A 23,246-nucleotide genomic window follows, 5' to 3' on the forward strand; every position below is an offset into this window, starting at 1 on the left:
AAGTTCATATAGCAGCTCAAATAAAATTTTCTTTCTGTTTTCTATGGAATCCAAATATTATCACAACTGTTCTCAGGAATGTATCATTAGCATAAGCTGTTTTTCTTCTGGACGATTGAGATTTTAAGACATTTAATTTGTTCTATATCCTGTATTGTCCTGTATGCCATCTCTAGAACTTGGTGTTATGGGGAAGAAATGTGACTTTTGTCTTGTGGTACTTAATAATTGTCTATGCCTCTTGCAGTGTCAAACAAGGCTTAAAGAATCTCCCTGAGATTGATCTGGCTTAATGACAAGATGACAGCATAAAGAAAGATAGGAAGATATTTATTTGCCAGCTTGGGTGGATCCCCTGAAGGCAATTTATTAGGGAATTTATATAAATATTAACCAAGAAAGGAGCCAAAATGCAGCTCTGCTTGACTCCCTTGGCTATTGAAATCAGATCAGAGATTTGCACAGGCTGACTATATTATTTTTTGAGGTATATATTGTCATGCAGTTCTATAACAGCAGGTTGTTGATTGTAGAACTCTTGTGTCAAGCCTGTTCATTGAATCAATGAACATATGGGAATTTTTGTTGCACAATTTTTTAGCTAAAAGCTGCAGAATCAGGGTTGACTGTTTATTCTTAATTACATTCTTTTTTTTTTCAAATTGGGTGCAGGAGCTTCCAGTTCAGGTATCTAGATATATATATTTAAATTATATTCTATTGATGTATATATCTGTAGTTGGCAGTATTGTTTTGGCTACCTTTTTGAAAAATTGGAGGTAACTATAGCTGGGATGTCAGCTGGATTGTCTATATAAGAAAATAATGATGCCAGCCCATCAATCTGTTTGCCTTAATTAGCTCTGCCAGAATACAATTGTGGCCAGGTACTTTGCCCCATTTTAACTGTTTTTTAAAGTGTTTGGTCTCTAGAAGCCAGTGTTGAAGACCACTGAGTCATAGAGTGAGAGTTTTCTCATAATAGAACATGAAAGTATGTCTCCCATGCTGGCATAGGTATGCATCAAGCCACCCAGGATGGATCAGATTCAGAATGACCAATGATAATTTAACAAGAGGGTGAAGTAACTTTGCATTTGACAGTTTTTATCATCTCTTAGATTTGAAAAGAGTTCAGCTGTTACTTATTCACTTTACAGCACATTGACTGAATTGAGCAATTCTTTTTTGGGCAGCAGCACAACAGTAATCAAATCACCTCTGAAAGGTTTGAGCTTGGCATCTATTTTAAGTACAGTCTCCCAAGGCAGTGTTTCTCAACCTTGACAATTTTAAGGCATGTGGACTTCAACTCCCAGAATTCCACAGCCAGCATTGCTGGCTGTGGAATTCTGGGAGTTGAAGTCCACATGCCTTAAAATTGTCAAGGTTGAGAAACACTGTCCTAAGGTATAGTTAAATAAATCCAAACCATTTTTGGCTTTTAGACAACTAGCAGATCAAGCATAAGAAACTACTTTCTGAAGAATTGCACCAAGTAACATCATTTTTACTTAGTCATGCCATCTTATTCTCATAAGGCTGGCATCAAATAGAGGGTCGGAGTCACTTTCAGTGGACTCAGGGTAGATGGACATCTTCAAACCTCGCTATGATTTTAAAGTGGGAGATCATGTAGACAAAGTGGTAAATCATAGTCCAGTATTCTGGACTGACCATCAATCAGCCTAGCTAGCACAACTGAGAATAAAAACATTATGCCTTTTATCTGGCCAGAATATCTTATGGCTCCTGGAAAATATACTAAAGTAATTGCACCATGGATGTTTTTTTCTTTAATTTTTTATCACTTTTTACTGTTTTTGTACAGAGATCCTAAAAGATGGAGATGGGATGAAATCTATTTTTAGACAGTAGTTAGGTAGTTATGCATATAGTTTTGAATATCAGAAAGATTTTCTAATCCTTACATTCTGTGTCTTAATAAGAAATGATTAACAAAATTCAGGCTTGCTTTCCTGTTTGATTTTTCCTGCTTACCACAGTGTCAGTTACTTTAATTATTTCTATTTAATTATATCCTAGCATTTGAACTATCCTCATTAACCTTCATCAGAGTGAGTCACAACATCTTGTGCAATCTTTCTCCCCCACCCCCCTTCATTGGCTTTCAATTCTTTCCCTGAATTCCTTCAAGTCATTAATTGAATATTAGAGCACTTGGCCATTTAACTATTCAGATCATAAAGCAATATGGGTAACATGAGCCTGCAATAGCTCAGTGGTCTCCACATTCTCTTCTTCATGGTTCATTAGCATTTTTAAGAAGAGACTACAAAAATGTACAGGAAAAAAAATACTTCATCCAAGATTAGCAGCAAGGACAAATGTTTACTCTAAGCATGTCATTAATATGTGACTGTTCTTTTGTTGGCTGATAGTTTCCAAAAGAAAGCTGAGATTTTTCAGTGACACATTCAATCATTGGCTTTCTGAATTTTTGAAAATAGTTTCTGAATAGACATGTATTTTGGTGTCAATGACTAAAAAGGAATATAGATCTCCTAGTTCCTCCACATCTATGTATGCCTTCATTTCAAAATCTGTGAGAAATTTTGGTGTGTGGGGACACATAGAAGCTTAATGTTTTGGCCTTATTTGAGAATAAACTAACAGTGAAAGAAGAGATTAAAGGATCCACAAGTCTATAGCCTGGACCTAGCATATCTTCAAAACCAAAATCAGTTTCCATTAGTTTAGGATTGCCTAACTGATTGATTGAGTGACTGGATTTGAAAACTGCCCAACTTCAGAATATTAATCTGGATGATTTACAGTTCAAAACAGTAAAATTCAAAAAGCACCCAGACAACAATATCCAATATAACAGAGCTATAATAGGGGTTCCACAACTATCCTACCTTGAAGGCCTGGGAGAACAACCATGTTTTTAAAGACTTCCAGATCATCACCAGAATGAGAGATTTATGAACGGTGGGAACCCAATGAGTTAGGGAGGAGGCAGCCTATATTCCTTGCCAAGGCTCAAGGAATTCTTTTGTCCTTTTTGTTTTTGTAATAACCTCTGGACATTTCCCTCAAGGCTGTATGTAGAATACTTTGCAATAATTTCCTCATGAGGTGATTAAACCACGAGTGTCTGAAGAGCCTCCCAATCTAGGAACAGGTATAGTTGATGCAACAAGGTAGAGTTGCTCAAAGGTTGTCTTGCCAGAGCAGCCACTTGCCCTTTGTGCAGGAGCTATGAGTTCAAAGAAGTAAAAAAATATTGAATGGGATCTTTTACCTAAGGCTCTATCAAGACCTATCTTTTATCACTTATGCATGCAAGCACATTGCAAATATCACTTTTGTATTTGATTATAAAAGGGGAAAGGAGATGGCTACAATGTACTCTTGATAAATGTTTGATTTTTTCTTCAGTACTTGCAAGCACAGTGTAAACAATTTATAGAACATACGATTCTTGCATCTTATATATGTACATCTTACAAACAGCAGCTGAGGCAGTGGTGGGATTCAGCCACTTCGCACCAGTTTGGCAGAACCGGTAGCTAATTTTTTTGTTGCCCAGGCCCAGAATGCACTTCTGGAAGCAGCATCCACACAGAGAATCAGTTGTTCACATATTTGAATCCCACCACTGAGCTGAGGGAACCCTTGGCTATTTATTTCAGGTTTGCTCAAAGCAGAAGGGAAGAGATGGGAACACTTTAGACAAAATGGGAAAAACATTATATATATATATATATATATATATATATATATATATATATATATATATATATCAATGCATTAATAATAATAGATAGACTGATGTTCCAAGATCAAGTTTCATGGTCCCCTCTGTTGGCATCTGCCCAGATCTATGTCCTACTATATTTCAATTGTTAAAGTATGGGAAGGTAGCATACTTCAAAATGCTTGTCTCCAGCAACAGTTGCATTTGCAAGAAATGTGCCTGTAGTCTACAGGGTGAGTAGTCATAGCTTATATTTTCATTGTGAAATCAAGGCAGGCTATCTATAATTCCAAAGTGAGAGATACAAAGGGATATTGTTGGGAATTATGCCCAGAAAAAAAGACTAGAGAGGTCTATCAGATTTGGGAAGTTATCACTAAATTTATAAGTTATCTCCCAGTAAATACATATTTCATGAATAGTCATATCCACCTTATTATGGAAGCTGTTCATAACACACTCAAATGTCCAAAAGTGCACACTGCCTGAAAAAATTGGCCAATTCTGCAATTTATTTTTGTACTATTATCCATATGAAGTATTTACATTGAGTGATGCGGTAATGTATTTCAGTAAGCCTGTTTTCACATGTCACCTTTTGATAGTGAAGCTTTTAAGTTGACTGGAGACAGACAGCTTTGCCCTTTTTCCCCACTTTTGAGAAAAAGAAACAGATGGGATCTCCAATTCTCTGCAAGCTGCTGTATAAAACCATTGCAACCAATATAAATGGTCTGGTTAAATGACAAAATAATGGTTGTCTGTCATCTGAGTTATGGGAGTCATTTCTTTTCTAGATTACATTACAGTGTTTGCTATGCAGTTTTATGGGTTTCATTTTGGATTCTGTACCAGTGCTTCTCTAAGCAAGGCTTTTTGAAAAATTCAGGTAGCTCAATCCTCCTTTAATCATAAATTTAAAGACTGGATGGGTCCCCTTTCCCCTTCCTATGAAAAGTAATCTGAAAAATAGTCATTTCTGAAGTTGAAAGTGGAGGTTTAAGGGAGGAATGATGGGACCATACAGAGGAAAAATGGACAGTGTGCTTTGTGTTGATTGATTGATTGATTATAGGCTATCAACTTTTAGTGACCGAAGAGATAGATTTTTTCTATGACTGTTTTGTGTTACTAACATTGAAAAACAATCCACTTATCCAAGACACTTCTTTTCTTATTGCCATTGCTCAACATATTTTTGTTTTGTTGTTACTACGATTTAACTAATTTAGCAGCATATTTTCCCCAGCAACCATCATCTAATAATGCCACATTTATCAGAGAGAAAAATGAAAGAATCATTATTATAGGAGTAGCAAATTAGATTTGCTTGAAACGGATGGCATTTTATGGCTACATTTGATGCTCTCTAATAGAAAACAGACAGACAGAAGAGATTACTTCATCCAAAATATCTACTTGAAATCTCTTGGAGGGAAAAGGTAACTTTGACATTTGAACTTTACACAAGAATGTCATGAAGAGAGAAATTCTTCAATGTGCATTACTTGGAAGAGATTATTCCCTTTTTTTCATCTGTCGTATCAGTTGCACGTTTTGCTGTCATATCTTAGATGTGGACAGTTGTTGAATTTGCATTCATTAAATGTATTACGTTATTGATGTATTTCTTACTAGGTGGATTTGTGTGAAAGGCAACAGTAAGTTAGAAGACAATTAAACATTTGGGATATTTTTACTGCATATTAATTGATTTATGAAAGAAATATATTGAAATTGTACCCTCAGTAAACCCAAACATAGACATGTAAAAGCTGAAAAAATACAGAGGTAACTGACACAGTAAAAAGGTAAAAAACTATGGCACACAGTTTTAGATGAGGACAAAAAAACAAAGTTTAGTGTTTTCAGATTTCTTAAATCACAAGGAGAACATAGTGTATATTCAAATATCTAGGTCAGATTGTACAATAAAACACTACAACTTACTCCAAGCTACCAAACAAAAAAGGGGGGAAATTCCCCAGTTTGATAGATTTGCAAACTGAAAAGTGGAGGATGACAACCAAGAAAAATAACTGAAATATTACAATCAGAGAAAGAAAAAATGAGCTTACATATATTTATAGAAATCTGTACAGTGCTAATATGTACCTGTGGAAACAGATATCTGCCAATAGGTATTGAAGTAGCCAAAATGAATTGAAAAAAAAGAAAACTGAGTGAAATTGATACAGTCACACATTCTTATACTAAAATGTTTTAGCATAAGGTTCTTTAGTTTCAATGCTCATTGCGGAGGTGGTGTTACAGCGGTTAGAGGTGACTGTAATGGCTAGGTATCACCCGAAATTTTGGGCATGCTACATGGATGACACTTTTGTAATTATCAAAAGACAAGACAGCATCAAATTCCTGGAGCAGTTGAATTCTGTATATTCAGATATCCGGTTTATGGCAGAGGAAGAGATCCAAGGCACACTTGCCTTTTTGGATGTACTAGTTAGTCAGCGCTCCAACTGCACATTGTGTACATCTGTCTATCGTAAACCCAATCATACGGATAGAATGCTGCACTACAGGAGTAATCATCCTGTAGCACACAAAATTAGTTGTGTTAGGACTTTATTTAAACGAATTAACTCCCATTGCAGCACAGGGAGAGCCAAAATTGAAGAGAGAAAACATCTATATCGTACTTTTAGGCTCAATGGCTACTCCACAGAATTTATGAGAGGCTACAGCAGACCATGTCAACCCCACAGGGCCCAACTCTCCAGGGCAAAGATGACACCAGCCACACAGATAGCTTTACCTTACATCTGTGGTGTTTCCAAAGCCACGGCTTGGCTGCTGGCCCCCCACAATGTGAGCATTGCCCATAGACCAGAGCAGACCCTAAGAACCCAGATTATGCATCCCAAAGAGCTGCTCCCCAACGGTGAACAGTTTTCCATAGTCTATAGAATTAATTGCAGAAACTGCCCCTGCAATTACATTGGGGAAACAGCTAAAAGGCTCAGGACTAGGGTCCACAAACATGAACTAGCAATCAAAAGGCAGGAGCAGTGCTCACAAGTGTGGGCTCACATGGCCAATTTGAACCATACATTCGATCTGGAAAATGCACAGACCCTGATTGCCTCGGAAATGGAGTGTTATGCCATGCCATTTTATATGCCATGCAGTAAGTCCACCCATACGGATAGAATCCTCCACTATAGGAGTAACCATCCAGTGTCCCATAAGACTAGCTGCATTAGAGCGTTATTCAAGCGCGTGGACTCCCACTGCAGCATGGATGAGTTCAAAAAGAAAGAAAAGAAACATCTCTTCTATATTTGTCAGCAAAATGTGTATCCGGTGAAATTTATAAAACAGCATGGCATAACACCCCATTTCCGAGGCAATCAGCGGAGAGATGAACCGTTATGACAAAAAACGCGCATCTCTCTGCCTTATATTAACAATGTCTCGGAAGCGACAGCCAGATTGCTGGCCCCCCATGGCATAGAAGTGGCTCACAAACCCAACCAGACACTACGATCTAAAGTCATGCATCCCAAGGACCCACTTCCCATCATGGAAAAATCGGCGGTAGTTATAAATCGATGGGTGAAACAGCTAAACGGCTAAGAACTTGCTTACATGAGCATAAGTTAGCCATAAAACAGGGGGAGCAACATCCCCAAATATGGATGCATATGACACAACATGGCCATCAATTTGACTTTGATAATACACGAATTGTGTCTAGTGATGCCACGAAGGGAGGCCGGCTACTGAAGGAGGCTTGGTTCTTGAATAAAGACTCAGTTAACCGTCATATTGATCTATGCCCAGCGCAACAAGCATTGAGGAAGTGGGATTCGAATCATCACCCCACTCATTACAAACAACCTGGCCGATGCTTGCAAGACCGAGGAGGTGGTACTGCACTCGATTCCCGTTTCAAACAGATGTACAGGACTCTAAGCAACCCCCAACCCTCTACAGATACCTCCTTGGCATCCAGCCAACAACAACCTTACTCCGACAAACAGCTGAGGAGCCTGCCGGCGTTGGATACACATAGACTATCACTGACAGCTGATCTCCCTCCGGAAGACAGAGGGGAGAAAACCCCCCGGACAGATGATTCGTGCATTCCCCAACAGCATCCCGGCAGACCCCCACCCCTTAGGTAGAGGAGGAATGACGGTGGTGTTAGTAGGGAATCCAGAAGAACCAGTGATGAGATCCTAGAACTTGATGTTATTTACAGTAATAAAGAGGGGTGCCTGACATGGAGGGGGGGGGAAGTGTGGAATGACAACTTGCTCGCATAGTAAAGGAAAGTGTGGAATGACAACTCGCTCACATAGTAAAGGGGGGAGCATTTCTCCCTCTTGCCTTGTAGACGGGCAGAAAACCACGGATGAAGAGTGTCCCCATTCGCAGCTAGATCCCTCCCTGGGTGAGCGTGGGAAGCCCACCCTGGACAGGAGTAATGATCATCGACAGATAGAACAATGGAAGATGGCTAACATAGAGAACGTTAGGGTGGGGGATGGGAGCACAAGTGCCAAAGTGCGTAACGCTCGGACAAGCACTACCCGTATGGGCAAGGAAGAGAGAAATGGGAATACAGAACAGGGAGAAAACATTGATCCACAATTAAAGGGGGTGGGAAAAAGTATCTGGAGCACTCGTGGGACGGATGATAGAACTAAGAGAAAATCAAATGCCCCCGAGACCCGCAGTAGAAGGAAAGATGAAATAAGAGTAAATACTATTAGAAGGGAGGATGATATAAGGGTGTTGACAAACCCAAGTATTGACAATGAAAGAGCAGGTAAGAAGGTCCGAAAGAATGACAGAGGAGAATGCAATACAAATATCAAGGAAACATCTGGAATATAAATTGACCGGCTAGGGCCGGTGACGCGGTCTAAGAGCCGAGTGCAAATGTTAGCTAAACCTATTTAAGTCATCTTTGTTAACTGGCTTTTAACCCTGACTGCAAAAATGCAAATCCTGGGCATATTTGTTCAATAACACAACTTTTGATTTCCGGAAGAGGTATAAACCAGTTGTTTGTTGCTAAAAAGATATTTAAAAACAGTAAAAACAACTATTTACAATGTTAAAAGAAACAACTTAGCTTTTGCTGGTCCCCTGCCAGCGTCTTCCGAGTGAAGCTCAGGGGGTGGGGAGATTCTTTTTATACACCTTGCTGGTCTAACTGCTTACTCATTGCCCGTGTGATAGGGCCATCCTTCCTGATTAACTGCCTTGGTTGTCCCGCCTTCTCTTTTGGAGTGCAAAAGTGTTTATTTGTTAACATAATGCCCAGGATTCGCATTATTCACACACACACACACATATTACAAATAACTCAAGTTGGTAAATGTAGCCAAAGTACATATTCACCACACCTTCTTACTTTATTTTCCCCACTTACAATGACCCTGTAAGGTAGGTTGCACTGAGGGAAAATGATTGGCCCAAAGTCACCCAACTGGCTATCATGGCTAAGGTAGGACTTGAACTCATGGTCTCCGGCTTTCTAGCCTTTGGAGTCTGAACCTGGTGAGGAGATTTTATGCACTTGCTCTATGTTTCTGGACAGAAGAACTGGACTCATTTGGTTTTGCACTAGTTCCTGTGTGGGAGTGAATACTGAGGAATACTATTTGGAGTTGATGAAGCCCCAATGAAGATTTAAACCCTTGGGATGTGTGCACAGGACAGGATACTTAGTTTTTTTTTTTCTCTTTGAAAACATTTCACTTCTCCTCCAAGAAGCTTCTTCAGTGCTGGTGGGGAATGGAATTTTTTTCAAAAAAAAAACAAAAACAAGAAAGTCCAGTTGCCTTTTGGAAAAAGCATCTTTGGGACACCTATGATCTGGATTATTGAGATCTCCATTAACATGATTGTTGGTGTGTTTCAAATATAATCCAGTGCCATCCTGATTTAAAACCATATATAACAACTATGGTCCATTTTCTGCATATAGGCTCTGTTTATCCTGTGTTACTGGATCCTTGATATTTAATTGGGCTCCACCCTTTTAAAATTTAGAAGGGTAGGACTTTGGGGCCTTGAGAAGCTGTGATGTGCTGCTGTAATGGGTGTTGCTTTGCCTGATTGTTTTTATGAACTACCTAGTTTCTGTGAAGGTGGGAGATTATATATATATATATATATATATATATATATATATATATATATATATATATATATATATATATATATATATATATATATATGTTTTCTGAGGTTTTCGCGGGTGTTTGTATGTAGGTCTTTGGTTGTTCAGGTTTTCTCCCACAGCCCTGAAGATGTTGGGGAGTTTTCCCAATGAAAGCTTGGCAACCTTTTAATATAGTAAAATACTTTAATTAAAGTATTTTAACTTTAAACTCTCCTGGTGAACGCGCTTTATTCATTCCATTTATAATTATGCCCGGGAGTCGCATTTTCACCATCATTATTGAATATATATATATATATATATATATATATATATATATATATATATATGCATAAAAGTGTGTTTGTGTTAAAACCTCTTGGTTAAGTAGGGAAGATGTTATTCAAGAAGTAGAATGTGGCATTTTTGCCTAGGATAGGAGTCTGCAACCTTGACCACTTTAAGACTTGTGGACTTCAGCTCCCAGAATTCCTCAGCCAGCTATGCTATGCTGGCTGAGGAATTCTGGGAGCTGAAGTCCACAAGTCTTAAAGTAGTCAAGGTTGCAGACCCCTGGTCTAGGACATAGAAGAAGACGGTTCCTGGGCACAATAGATAACAAAGGTGAGTTAACCAGTTTGCTGACCATTTCTATGCTCTGCTCTCCTTCCAGAGCTAAATATCTCCACAACAGTGTCTGTGCCTGCACAGCTTCTCTTATCCAAACTGCACCAAAAGGAGAAGGACAAAGCTCTTCTGAGGGCACAGGAAATAAAACAAAGCCCAAGGAAGCAACCTTTTAAAACAAAAAAACAAAAAACCTCTTTGTGTTTATATGTACAACAAAGGCACAATTGTGTTACTCCTTGTATGGAAGTGTTACAGACCAAGACTTGGCTTTCACCTCCTTTGATCTCTTTGTGAGTTGAACCATAGCCAGCCCCTCAAGGTAGGTGAGGTCAGGAAACAGACACCACAGGAACTACTGTAACTTTTCTTCATTATTATATGATGTAGTGGTAGAACAGAATCTTAAAAGCTTGTCAGAGTTTTCCCCCCCTCTCTTTTATACCTAAGAGAATCAAGGCAAGCCACAGTTGAGTTTCTTCCTTGCGCATTTCTCCCTTTCAGGGGTAAGCTGATGTTTTTGTAATGCCTATCACACATTTTCTTCAGAGGTATTTTACTCCTCTATAATTAAACCCAATTGAGTTGGATATTTATCAGAAATAACACAGGATCAACAGCTTCTCTCTTCTTGGTGGATCTTGTTGAATCTGTACACTCAGTATGGATGGTGCTATCTAGGCCACCGAAGATATACCTCTGACCATGTTGCCAGTTTGATTTTACCTATTTCCAATCTTTCCATGCTTCTACATGTACACATAGGGAGGTATATACTAGGAACTGAAGTATTCCGAAGTTTTAACAAATCCAATAGGATTTGAATTTATTCAGAAGCCTGGCACTTTTTGCAATTAGTCTGGATTTAAAAGTTCCTTATCCTGCACCTTGCAGGCACTCACCACTGTTAAGCTTCCTTTGTGAAGCTGCAGCTTTGAAACAGAGTGGGGTAGCCAGATTTTTTTCCCCCTAGAACTTGAAATAATCCAGTTTGTCTGGCTCCTCTCAAGATCTTATGCTGGAAAAAAAAGTATATACTTTAATAGAAATACTTTTTTCCTTCACTAAATTAAATCTCTAAAGCCCAATAGCATTTCCAGTGCTTATATGAAAATGCCAGTGGGGATTGGGGATTAAAAGCTGTAGTTTTATACAAGTCTATGAAGATCTCAATAGGAAAAAAAAAAGACTCTTTGGATATAAATTGCTCCAATATAAAAATTGCATTTTAAAAACTTAGATCCTTTAAGAGGACAGTTTTCAGCCCTATTACGAAAATGTCTATTTACGTATGTTTACTATAAGGATCATATACATTAGGTCTCTGTTCAATAACATTTCATTAATTATATTTTATTATTATGTTTTATTTGTTTGTCTAGAATAGATGCTCAGTTTTTGATTGCATTTTCATATAAACCTGAACCACTGAGCTATTTACATTCAGCTGAAGTGCTGAATTTTCAATTCAAGAATAGGAAAATGGAATATTTTCTGTGTGCTTGTTATGAGCTTCATTTTATGACACATTGGCACCAAACCATCAAAGGTCATTTTTTTCTTTCATGACCTTGAGAGATGACCCAGGGCTGTTTAAATGGAAAACAACAGAACCTGTCTCCTTATCAAAGCTGTTAGAAATGTTTGTGCTTTCATCTATCCAGAGAAAAAATCCTGATGGCTGTTTTCAGAGAAAAATGTAAGTAAGAAAAATACACTTTAGGATCAAGGAATATTAATATATTCTTAGTTTATTCATTCTAATCAGATGAATAAAAGGTTCAAGCATTCTTCTAAGTAGAAATCATGGACGATAGCTTCATGTCCTCTTGACACTGATAATTACAGTATCAATATTCATATCTTCCTTGGTGAAAGTATGTGGCATTGTATTATCTCAAGTGTGACTATGCTCTGGCAGATTTTCACAGCTAAAATCATAGGTGAGCTGGCTCACAACAAGTTTTTCCTCATTCAAAGTAGTGTATATTATACCTAGATACATATATTCCCATCATACTGCTCCCTTTCAACATCAGTAATCCAAGGATATAAAAGTCAAAAGATAAAAGAAAGGGAGATTGAACTAAATACAGTTAACACAATGCTATTCATTATGCAACTGCATACCCATCTTTTTTTAAAAAAAAATCTACACTTCTTCTATGATCATTTGATACTTACTTTTTAAACATTTCACCTCTCTCTTTTTAAGGATCACATTAATTATATCCACCCATAACTTCCACAGGCTTCCCTTTCCTTTCAACACAGAGGTTTGAACATGAAAAATAAAATATAATACAAAATGCAAAATTCAGAGTTTCATGCTTTGGCTTCTTGAAATTTTGGGATCATTCTCATTAGAATAAGTGGCCAGGGAAGCATCAACTTGGACTTTGGGGAAAAAAATGTTCCTCTCCCTCTTTGTGCCAATGTTCATCCAGGTCTGAAACCTTGGGACAAGAACTCAACAATAAAGGTAATTTGTATACTCTTTGTTTTGAATCTCTATACAAAATCCCTATATAGAAATTTTGAACAGTTTGCTCTTCAAAAGGGAGGAAAAAATAGCAGATGAATACTGACTGCAAAGGACAGAAAAATGAAAATACCCCATACATTAGGAAAAACACTGCAAAGATAATTGACTCAGAGAGACTGGGGTTGAGTTCACTACCTGGAATAGAGAACAAGTGAGAAATAATAGAATAGAATAGAATAGAATAGAATAGAATAGAATAGAATAGAATAGAACAGAATAGAATAGAATAGAATAGAATAGAAACCTTGGAAGTCACTCAAACAGGAGAACCTATACCATTTTAGATAGGTGAATGTCTAGTCTCTTCTTAAATGCCTCCAGGGATGAAGTGCTCACAATTTCTGAAGGCAAGCTATTTCACTGGTTAATTGTCCTCACAGTTAGGAATTTTCTCCTTTATTCCATGTAGCTTCTCTCTCTGATCAGTTCCCAACCATTGTTTCTTATCTTGCCCTCTGGTGTTTGGAGAATAATTTGACCCCCTCTTCTTTGTGGCAGCCTCTCAAATACTGGAATACTGCTATCATGTCATCCCTATTTCTTCTTTTCTTTAGACTAGCCAAACCCAAGTCCTGCAGCCGTTCTTCATAGGTTTTAGTTTCCAGGCCTTTAATCATCTTAGTTGCTCTTCTCTGAACTTTTTCCAAGACCTCAATTTATTTTATTATTTTTTTTGTAGTATGGTGACCAAAATTGTTGCAGGTGTGGTCTCATTAAGGTTTTATAAAGCGGTACTAATATTTCTCGTGATCTTGATTCTATGCCTCTGTTTATACAACCCAGGATTGTATTAGCTTTTTTGGCTGCTGCTGCACACTGCTGGCTCATAGTCAAGTGATTGTCCACTAGGACTCCAAGTCCCTCTCACAGTTACTGTTTTTGAGCCAAGTCTCACCTAATCTGTACTTATACCTTTGATTTTTCCTGCCAAAATGTAAAACTTTGCTTTTCTCCACATTAAAACTCCTTTTGTTGAATTGGGCCCATTGTTCATGTTTGTCAAGATTTTTGAATCCTGAGCTTGTCTTCTGGGATGTTGGCTATTCCTGCCAGTTTAGTGTTATCTGCAGATTTGAAGAGTTCCCCTTCTATTCCCTCATCTAAGTCATTAATGAAGATATTGAAGAGTACTCGGCCTAAGACGGAACCTTGTGGTACCCTACTGTTTACTTCTCTCCATGTGGATGTAGTATCATTGAGGACTACTCGTTGAGTATGGTTTGTCAGCCAGCTACAAATCCATCTGGTGTGATCTTGTCTATTCCACCTTTTTCTAGCTTACCAAGCAGTAGATTGTGGTCTATTTTGTCGAATGCCTTACTGAAATCTAAGTATACTATGTCCACAGCATTTTGCTGGTCTACTAATTTGGTCACTTTATCAAAGTATGAAATAAGATTGGTTTGGCATGATCTGTTTTTAACAAACCCATGCTGGCTACCAGTTATAACTTTGTTCACTTCTAGTTGTTTGCAGATCTGTTTTTTGATGATCTTTTCCAGAATCTTCCTAGGTATTGATATTAGACTGATTGGTCTGTAGTTTCCTGGGTCTGTTTTTTTTCTCTTTCTTGAAGATGGAAACCACATCAGCCCTTTTCCAGTGCTCAGGTACTTTCCTGGTGCTCCAGGACCTTTGAAAGATATGGTGTAATGGTTCTGAGATAACATCTTCCAGCTCCTTCAGAACTCTGGGATGTAATCTGTCAGGTCCTGGTGATTTATATTCGTCAAGGTTGGATAGGTGTTCTCTTACCATTTTCTTGCTTATTTTAATTTTTGTTTCTAGTTTGTCTTTTGCAGTATTTTTTTGGGGGGTATGTTGTGCTATAATTTCTATAATGTGCTACCTTCAGACTGATCTTGGCAAGACAGGATATTTCTGGAGCTACAGATATGTGCATGTCCTCTGTATGTCCCTGATTTCTAGACTAGGATAATAGCCTTGGCTTTCTCCTTCTAAATTGTACTATTGTTAATTTTCTTATTGTTCTTGCTATGTCTACTTTATAACCTTATCCAAAGATCTGTGCATGCTGCAGTGCCAATAATTGTAAATTGCTTTGTGGTTATCATCTGACGAAATGTATTCTTAAAATATACCAAAAATTACACTGGAGAAATGCTATAATGAATCTGAGGTGGGCTGTTATGTCTGTGAAAAAAAATAAAGCTTTTCATGTGCAGGGACATCGTTAATATTCTTCTGCTGTATTGTATAGCATGCAGATTTCTTTAGCTCACAAGAATGGCTTTACAAAGAGAGATCAAAATTAAGAAAAAGGGAAACCCTTCTCTCTACACAGCTGTAGGATAATTTTATTAGAAGGTTCATAAATGGGGATACACACATTTTTTAAAAAAGATTATGTAAATCAAAGACAAAGCTGCAATAAATCAATGTCCCTGTAACTATTACGTTATGTCAAAGTTTGGATGCAAGAACTGATTTACACCTTATGATTGGGAAGTGCATTTTCATTCATAAAACAGGATCCCTTTCAAATCTGGCTTCTCTGCCCAAGTATTCTTTTAACATCCCACATTTCTTCTGAGTTTCCTAGTCATTCAAAAGAGATTTGGGTATCACATGAAGGTAGAGCAAGAAGGATATATCTCATCAAAGACCTTGTTGTAAAATGCAACTCAATTCAGTCGGTACACAGCCAGTTTCGATGCATAGTAACATACTGGAAAGAGAAACTGGATAGGTATTGAGAAAATGCGAAGTCTGAACTGGTTGAAATATAATTTTCTCTCTCTTGCAAATAGCATGGTGGTAGAACACACCGATGTTTTAGTCCACTTATCAAATCACTTCAACCTGTTCATCAAAACTGATGGACACAACAAGGAAGATGGCATAAAGCCAACTGTTACAAGATGAGTGGGGTCCGCAACAAAATATCATTGATTAATTATTTTGCAAAATGCAGGTGAACCTACACTTTCTCTCAGAGGCTCAAGATTGATGGGCTGCTAAAACAAAGCAGGGCTATGGCATGCACTTGAAAGAAAACTGGGAAGCTTGTATTTGTGGAGTCTGTCTGGCAAGAACAAAAAGTGTTTACTCACAGAGAATATGCACGTGTAACACATTTATCTATTCTAGGTGGTTAGAGAACTGATAACAGAAACAAAGAGTTATACATCCTGCATACCTCAGCTAGAAGTTAGAAACAGGGATGGTCTGGAGCAAATTGAATGCATATTAGATAACTCCTGGAGCATTCATTAGCCAAGGCTTAGGAATAGGGATGGCTAAAGACCAATAGAACAAATTGGTAGATCATTACTAAAACATTTATTAGATTATATTTCTTATATATTCTGCCTTGTCCTGCCTGCTGCTTTAGTGAAATTATATAAAGGTTGCTTAACCCTTTTTCTAGGTCCTGACATTTTGCTGGCCAAGACCCCTTTTGCTGAGACGCTTCAATAAAAGGAAACAAAACCTGCACTTCATGTCTGGTGTTCTTCATCAGCTTTGCCACCAGGCTCAGACCCAAACTGGGGACAACAAGATAGTACACATGATTTCTTCTCTGATTTTACTGTCACAACAGCCTAGGCTGGTAGGTTAAGCCAAGAGTTTGCGATTGTAGGAATCATTTATATCCTTTTCTCTAAGTGTTCAGCACCTCTAACCATTATAATTTAACGGTATTCACAGACATAAAACAGCCAAACTAGATACACAAACAGCAGCAATTACAGGCAGTGAATCTAATGCTTGGTATCAAAATTCTTATCTCTGTTTGTGGCCGAAGAAGAAAAAATTCTCTGTGTACCAAGAGCTGGCAAACATAGCAGTACTAATTTATGCTATAATAATAATAATAATAATAATAATAATAATAATAATAATAATAATAATAATAATAATAATAAGTTGGAAGGGACCTTGGAGATCATTGAGTCCAACCCTCTGCTCAGGTAGGAACCCTACACCATTTCAGACAAATGGATATACAACCTCTCATTGACAGTGTTTTTCTACCAACATATCCCATCCCTTAAATAAATGATGGTTGAGAATCAAGCCCTTGGGCTTCAGCAGGCATTTATTTTATAAATTTAATCCTTGCTGGATTAGATTATTTTTTCCCATAGACAATTAAACTTGCCTTTGACTTTAATTAAAAGATCTCCCCAGGCTGGCGTTCTTTTGAAAAAAAAAAACAAAAACTCACAATTTGCTTAGTAGAAATATGCTTTCTTTTCTTTCAAGATGTATAGTTTAATATTTTTCATTTTCTGCCACCTTGTAGTTATATGTTTGTGCATAATAATGGACTCATCAGAATCTATATTTCATATTGAGTTTCTAATTAAGGTTTCTTGATATTTTGTGTTAAGAGTTGATGAGGTGACTAAACTCTAAAGCAGGGGAAAAAATTCTCAGTAAAAGAAATTCAAATTTTATAGAATAATGTCTAATTGGTTAACCAAATCTTTGCCAATCTGTCCACTTTCAGGTATGTTGGACTGCATTTCCCAGCATGACTGAATATTCCATCTGTTAACACAGATAATTCTCCTCATATCAATAAATTTGTGACTTCTATTTTGCAAAACTTACCAATAGAAATAAACAAAGTGGTATGATGTGCAATGTTCCAACATTATACTGGTTAAATTGTATTGGCTTGTATTTTATCATCAGGTTTATACTGTATCTGCTGGCGATTGTTACATTTTAAGTTGGGCTTCTGTTTAATTTGTTTATGTTTTGCTGATTATGTTTTTTAGAGTTGATAAGAGTTGATTTTGTTTTGCTAAAACCCATATGGTTGCAATAAAATTTTAAATCATCACCACCATCATCATCATCTTTATCATCATCATGCTATAAGAACACAAGATGCTGGGAAGAAAAGCTCAGCTGGATTAAACCAAATATCCATCAGATCCAGATTTTGGTTCCCATAATAACACAATGACTTAATGCCAGTTGCTTTCTCCCACTATTAGTGCTTAGAAATTGGCATTCAGTAATATACTGCCTTTGCATATGAATGTTATGCAGATTAGCTAGCTGGGCACATTTTGAAAATGATCTGAATGGACAGCTTTGGACTTCCCCTGAGCAATGATGCTTTCATTAAAATAGACTGACTTTGCAGGCAGCTAAAAAGATGCTGTTTCTTTAAGAGCTTTAGCTTTAACCAATAGATTCCTTATAACCTTGACACTCTTCCCCCACCTTTTGCAGAAATCTAAAAGAAATCAGGTGACTTTAATGAATAGCAGAGAAGTGCAAGGCTGCAAAAGGCCCAAATAACCTCTTCCAAATCATGCACCCTCTAATGGAGATATATATTGTAAGGAGACAGTGAATTCTCTTCTACATGTACTTCATAAAGCAGCGTTTTACTCTTGCTGTTAAGAGCAATGCAGCCATTTTAAAAAATATTTTTCCTGCTTTGACTGGAGCTTGTAGTAGGTGGAAGAGGCTTCTCTGTGTGCCCAGGGCCTCTGCCATTTATTGGCCACAGCAGGCTGAGATGTGAAATGTCTCATCAACACAAATTGTGGCAGCTCTTCAATCTCACTGCTCTTTGCTGGGACAAATTGCTCTTTGCTTCACATCTGAATGTATAGCCATCCTCTAATAACAAACTAATTTCTTTCTGTCATGTACGCACAATTTACATTAGCAACTGAAGACTGAAGAAACATATACTGAAAACAGTGAAGCCACTTATAAATATCAAGAAATTTGCATACGTTCATACCTAAAATATTGATGTTTCCAGATCTCCTTTGCGACTGAGCATCTAACAGCAAGAGTAATTGCAATAAAAATGATACTATTGTACTAATACAACTAGTGTGTGTGTGTGTGTGTGTGTGTGTGTGTGTGTGTGTGTGTGATATTGAATTGTATATCCTGAACCTCCTTTTGAGGCATTTTTCCTCCCTCATGTTTATACCTCATATTATTTATAGGATATATACATTTGTGGGATATTGAGAATTGTTTCTAGCGTTCTGGGATTATCCAACAAATTTAACAAGATGATATATGCCTTTCAGGAGACATATTTGATGTTCCATTTATTCTTAGCATTGGCACTCTGAGGGGCACAGAGCTTTATCTGTACTTGTCTTATAAATAGAAATGGAGGGAAGGAGGCAAAAAGAGCAGCTGAAGGAAGGACCTGTCTGCTAAACTTCATGCTACAGTGAGAATGCATGCAGGTGACATTAAATACCACTTTCTGCTCATTTAATTGTGCATTACTGTAATCTTGCCTTTCAGAATCAAATAACATGCCACTCATCTTCCTGTTTCCTATTCCATTTTGTGGAGCCTATATTAAAAAAAAAAATACCTATGGCTAATCTAAATGCAAAAGCCAGCTTGTGATGGGAAGCATATACATAGAAGCCTTTCTGTGCTAGTTAATTCTCTCTCTCCTTGTAGGACTATTGGGCGTGACAGTGTCAGAAAACAGAGAGGCAGAAATGTTTGCTTCTAAGTCTTCCTGCTGATTAAAAACAAACAAATTGAGAGTGGGAGAGGAGAAAATCGTCTCACTCAAAATTGCTTTGCCATTTTTTTTGACTTTCTATATTTGATAACAACTCTCCCTCCCGCTCCCTCCTCCCCCCCCCTCTCTCTCACACACACAAACAAACAGACACAAAAGCAAAAAATATTGTTGGCCTTTTGCTTGACAAGAGCATCCCTTCTCCAGGTTATTAAGTTGAAAATGCAGCCAAGTATTAATGCTGAAATTGTTTGCACGATTTCCCTCCTCTGAACCAAGGACGTTCAGCTGGGGAAGGAGCAGAGGAGTTATAGACCATGTTAGAGGGAGGTTGGAAGTAATGCAATGCCTAGAAATACAGATGCTCTTTTGTGATTCCTGGATCAAAAACAGGTCAACCGATTTTGACTGGAAACCTCAGGCTACTGGTCCCAAGCTACTTAAAGTACCATCATAGTTTATCATGTTATATACTCTTGGGAAATGTTAAGTAATGCAAATCCACAAAAGGAAGGAAACACAGTGAAACAAAGAAATCATATACCTGCTTTGTGATGGGCATTGTCACAATGATATGTGAGATGCATTCAAAATGTTGACGTGAGAGTAATCCCTATGCGTATAATGCACATCTAAGATACTCCCTAATCTATAAATTGCAGATGTCTATATATTTTTATAAACTGATTATGTTTCCCTATAATCCTTTCCTCTGGCCAGCCATAATAATAATTGAATAATTATGTACTGTATGTAGTTAGGAATGAGGCAACAGTTTTACTAATTTCTTATTACTCTACTTTGAAAATGCTGCTGTACATTAAAGTGATTTTTGCAAATGAAAGCTAAAAGCTAAGCAAAAGCTCCAGTCTGTTTTGCCTAAAGATGATTATTGCATTCTCTATGTTTTACTATGTTTTACAATTTGTTACCTGCCTACATAAACATTTGCCTGTATTAGAGCCAGAAATGTTTTATTTTTATTAGCCCAAACTTTTATCTTCTCATGAAGACGCAAGGGTGCAATAAAATTAGCATGCAAATGCAATGCCCAATTTACATTCTCCCCCTCCCCACGGTCAGCAGAACTGAAAGGAATGAAAATCAATTGTCTGTTAGGTCAGCTTCATACACATCAAGAGCTCAGATTAGTTCATTGTAATGACTCTTCTAATTTTCAGGCTGCCAAATTAATATGAAATGGTAGAAAGTAGCCTAACTTTTCCATCAGTTCAGCAACAAACAGAAGCCACCACAGAGATTCAAAATGAATGCCTGTTCTAAGATAGCAAATGATATGGCACATAATGAATGCAAAATTAGTATAATATGGTTATGCATATAGTAATATTGTTGTTGTTTATATGACTGTGTACAAAATTCCAGTATTATCTTTTGGTTACCATACTGTATGATGTTTGCAATAGTGGCAAATATCTGTAGCTCGGATGTAGGATGAGGGTGAAGGTTCATTCTCTGGGCTTGTGGATTGATTTCCGAACATTTCCCCCCCCCAAAAAAAAAACCCCACCAGCCACGCTACCACCTGCCACGCTACTACCTGCCACGCTTGTGAAGCCTGGCACTCCACAAACAATTCCATCAACAGACACATTGATCTGCAACCAGCCTACGAAACCCTCAGAATCCACATCAATCACCCAGCTAACCAGAGACAGCACCAAACCTCAACCAACCCACACAAGCCCCACTCCCCCCAAGAAGTTCACCTCCCAATGACTCTGGCCTGAGGTAATCTCCCCCTCCCAATGACCCTGGTCTGAGGTAATATCCCCATCACCAGCCTCTCACTGAGGATTCACACCCTTCAACGACCCTGACCTTTAGTAACCTCCCCATCACAAGACCCATCACAAGCCTCTGTCTGATGACTCATGACAAGACCCTCACTTGACACACTCACACCTGAAGCCCTTATAAATAGAAGAGCACTGGCACAGAGATCCCCTAAAAGCCGCTGAAGATGTTACCTACCCTGGTAACGAAATGTTCAGAAACCAACCCACAAACTTGGAAAACGAAACTTCACCCTCACTGTAGCTCCTAGCTCCCCAAAATAAATTAAATGGTTCTTCCTGTACTTCCTGTTTCCAACTTTTAAATAAAGATCATAACTCATTTTTTTTTCTGGCAGCTGGACAACCTGATCTTCTCAGGGCACTGTTATTCAGAGTAGTTTGAGTACCAATTGGTTATTGATGTGCTATGTTTCTTATTAGCGAAGTGAATGGTCATGGTGCATAATTCTCCCTTTCCTCCTTCCTTCTTCCCCCAATCCTTCCATGGTTTAAAAATAATCTTGCACAGTCCAGCATCCACCTATCACATTTCTTATCTTTCTTTCTAGCTATTGTCCCCAAAATAGGAAGGATTTGTTATCTAACTCTCAAGCAAATAAAGAAAATGAATTCTTCCCCAATGTACCTGCAACAGTAAACACAAGGCTAAATATCGTATCTTTTATTTTTCCCCCGAATGCCATTTCTTGATAACAGTATTTTTGTTGTTCTTTACCTTGTTGTCCCAGGAAGCTCTGGATTTGTTGATCCTGGCATGCGGGCCAATTAGTTATTAAATCAATTAAAACTTACTGAATAGCTTTATGCTACAGAAAAAAAGGGCACTTGAAATTAAAGTTTTCAAAGCAGGTACAGGGATTTGTTCTAAGGCCCTAAGTTTTAAAGGGTTACAATCAGGACAATCAAAAAATCACAACCTCGTGGATAAACACAGTTTCGTTGACTAACAGAGTTAGAACACATCCAAAAGCTGGAAACTGCTTGTCAGAAGTGAACACAAAAGGTTGGTGCTGTTGTTGTTAGGGAAATATGATCCATTAGGGTGAACCTTTTAGAGATTGAATGGCCAAAAAATGGCCCCACCCCCACCCTAGCCCCCGCTCTACCCCGGCAGCTCTGCCCCCACTCTGCCCCTGGTCCCACCCACTCCGCCCCACCTGCCCTGTCCCCGATCCACCCCCACCCACCCACAGGGCCATTCATTGCTTCCACGGCCAGCTGCAAATCGCCCAGGCGACCCAGTAGGACCATGGCGGCCATGCCCTCTACCCGCACCCCGCAGCATCAGTTGCATGCAACTGAGTGAGGGTGAAGTCTTGTCCCCGCTGCCCAGCTGCCATGCCCTTGGCTGCGCTGTTTCGCACAGGCCATGCCCGGGTGTGACTCTCCTCCGGGGGGGCTATTGGGGAGGAGGGGGCCATGGGAGGAGGTGGGGCTGGGTGACAGCGTACGTGCCCACAGAGAGGGCTCTGAGTACAGCCTTTGGCACATGTGCCATAGGATCGCCACCACTGCATTAGGGTTTCTTATCTATTAGCACAGCTGACTCCTGGCTCCTTCTGTCCTTCAGGGAACATTACTGCCTTTCCTCTGCTTTTGTCTGGCTGATCTTCAGAGGAAAGGAATTTCTGTTTTTCTAGCCACCAACTAATGAAGGTCAATCTGGAGCCATAAACAATGTTCTTTTATTACAATTATGCACCCTCCATTCAATCAGCCCTTCTCTTCATTTAAAGGTAGCATACAAGATTAAAACAACCAGTGAAGATATGTTTGTTTCTTTTATACAAGAAGGATTGATTGTGATGAAAACTTTTAAAAATTAAAATTTATTTAAATACTTAAAGTTTGAAAACTGGGGAAAGGATTCAAAAATTATTACAATGAGCTAATCA

The 23,246-nt window shown here is 38.3% G+C and overlaps 1 protein-coding gene across 1 annotated transcript in view; it reads left to right on the plus strand.

The window, feature by feature from the left end:
* AGBL4 (ATP/GTP binding protein like 4) overlaps positions 1-23,246 on the plus strand; it is an 891,909-nt gene that overhangs the window by 571,258 nt on the left and 297,405 nt on the right. The gene's annotated exons all lie outside the window — the stretch shown is intronic.

The sequence above is a fragment of the Crotalus tigris genome, unplaced genomic scaffold (assembly GCF_016545835.1).
Source record: "Crotalus tigris isolate CLP2741 ecotype Arizona unplaced genomic scaffold, ASM1654583v1 scf7180000023617.9722795, whole genome shotgun sequence".
In the NCBI taxonomy this organism is placed as follows: Eukaryota; Metazoa; Chordata; class Lepidosauria; order Squamata; family Viperidae; genus Crotalus; species Crotalus tigris.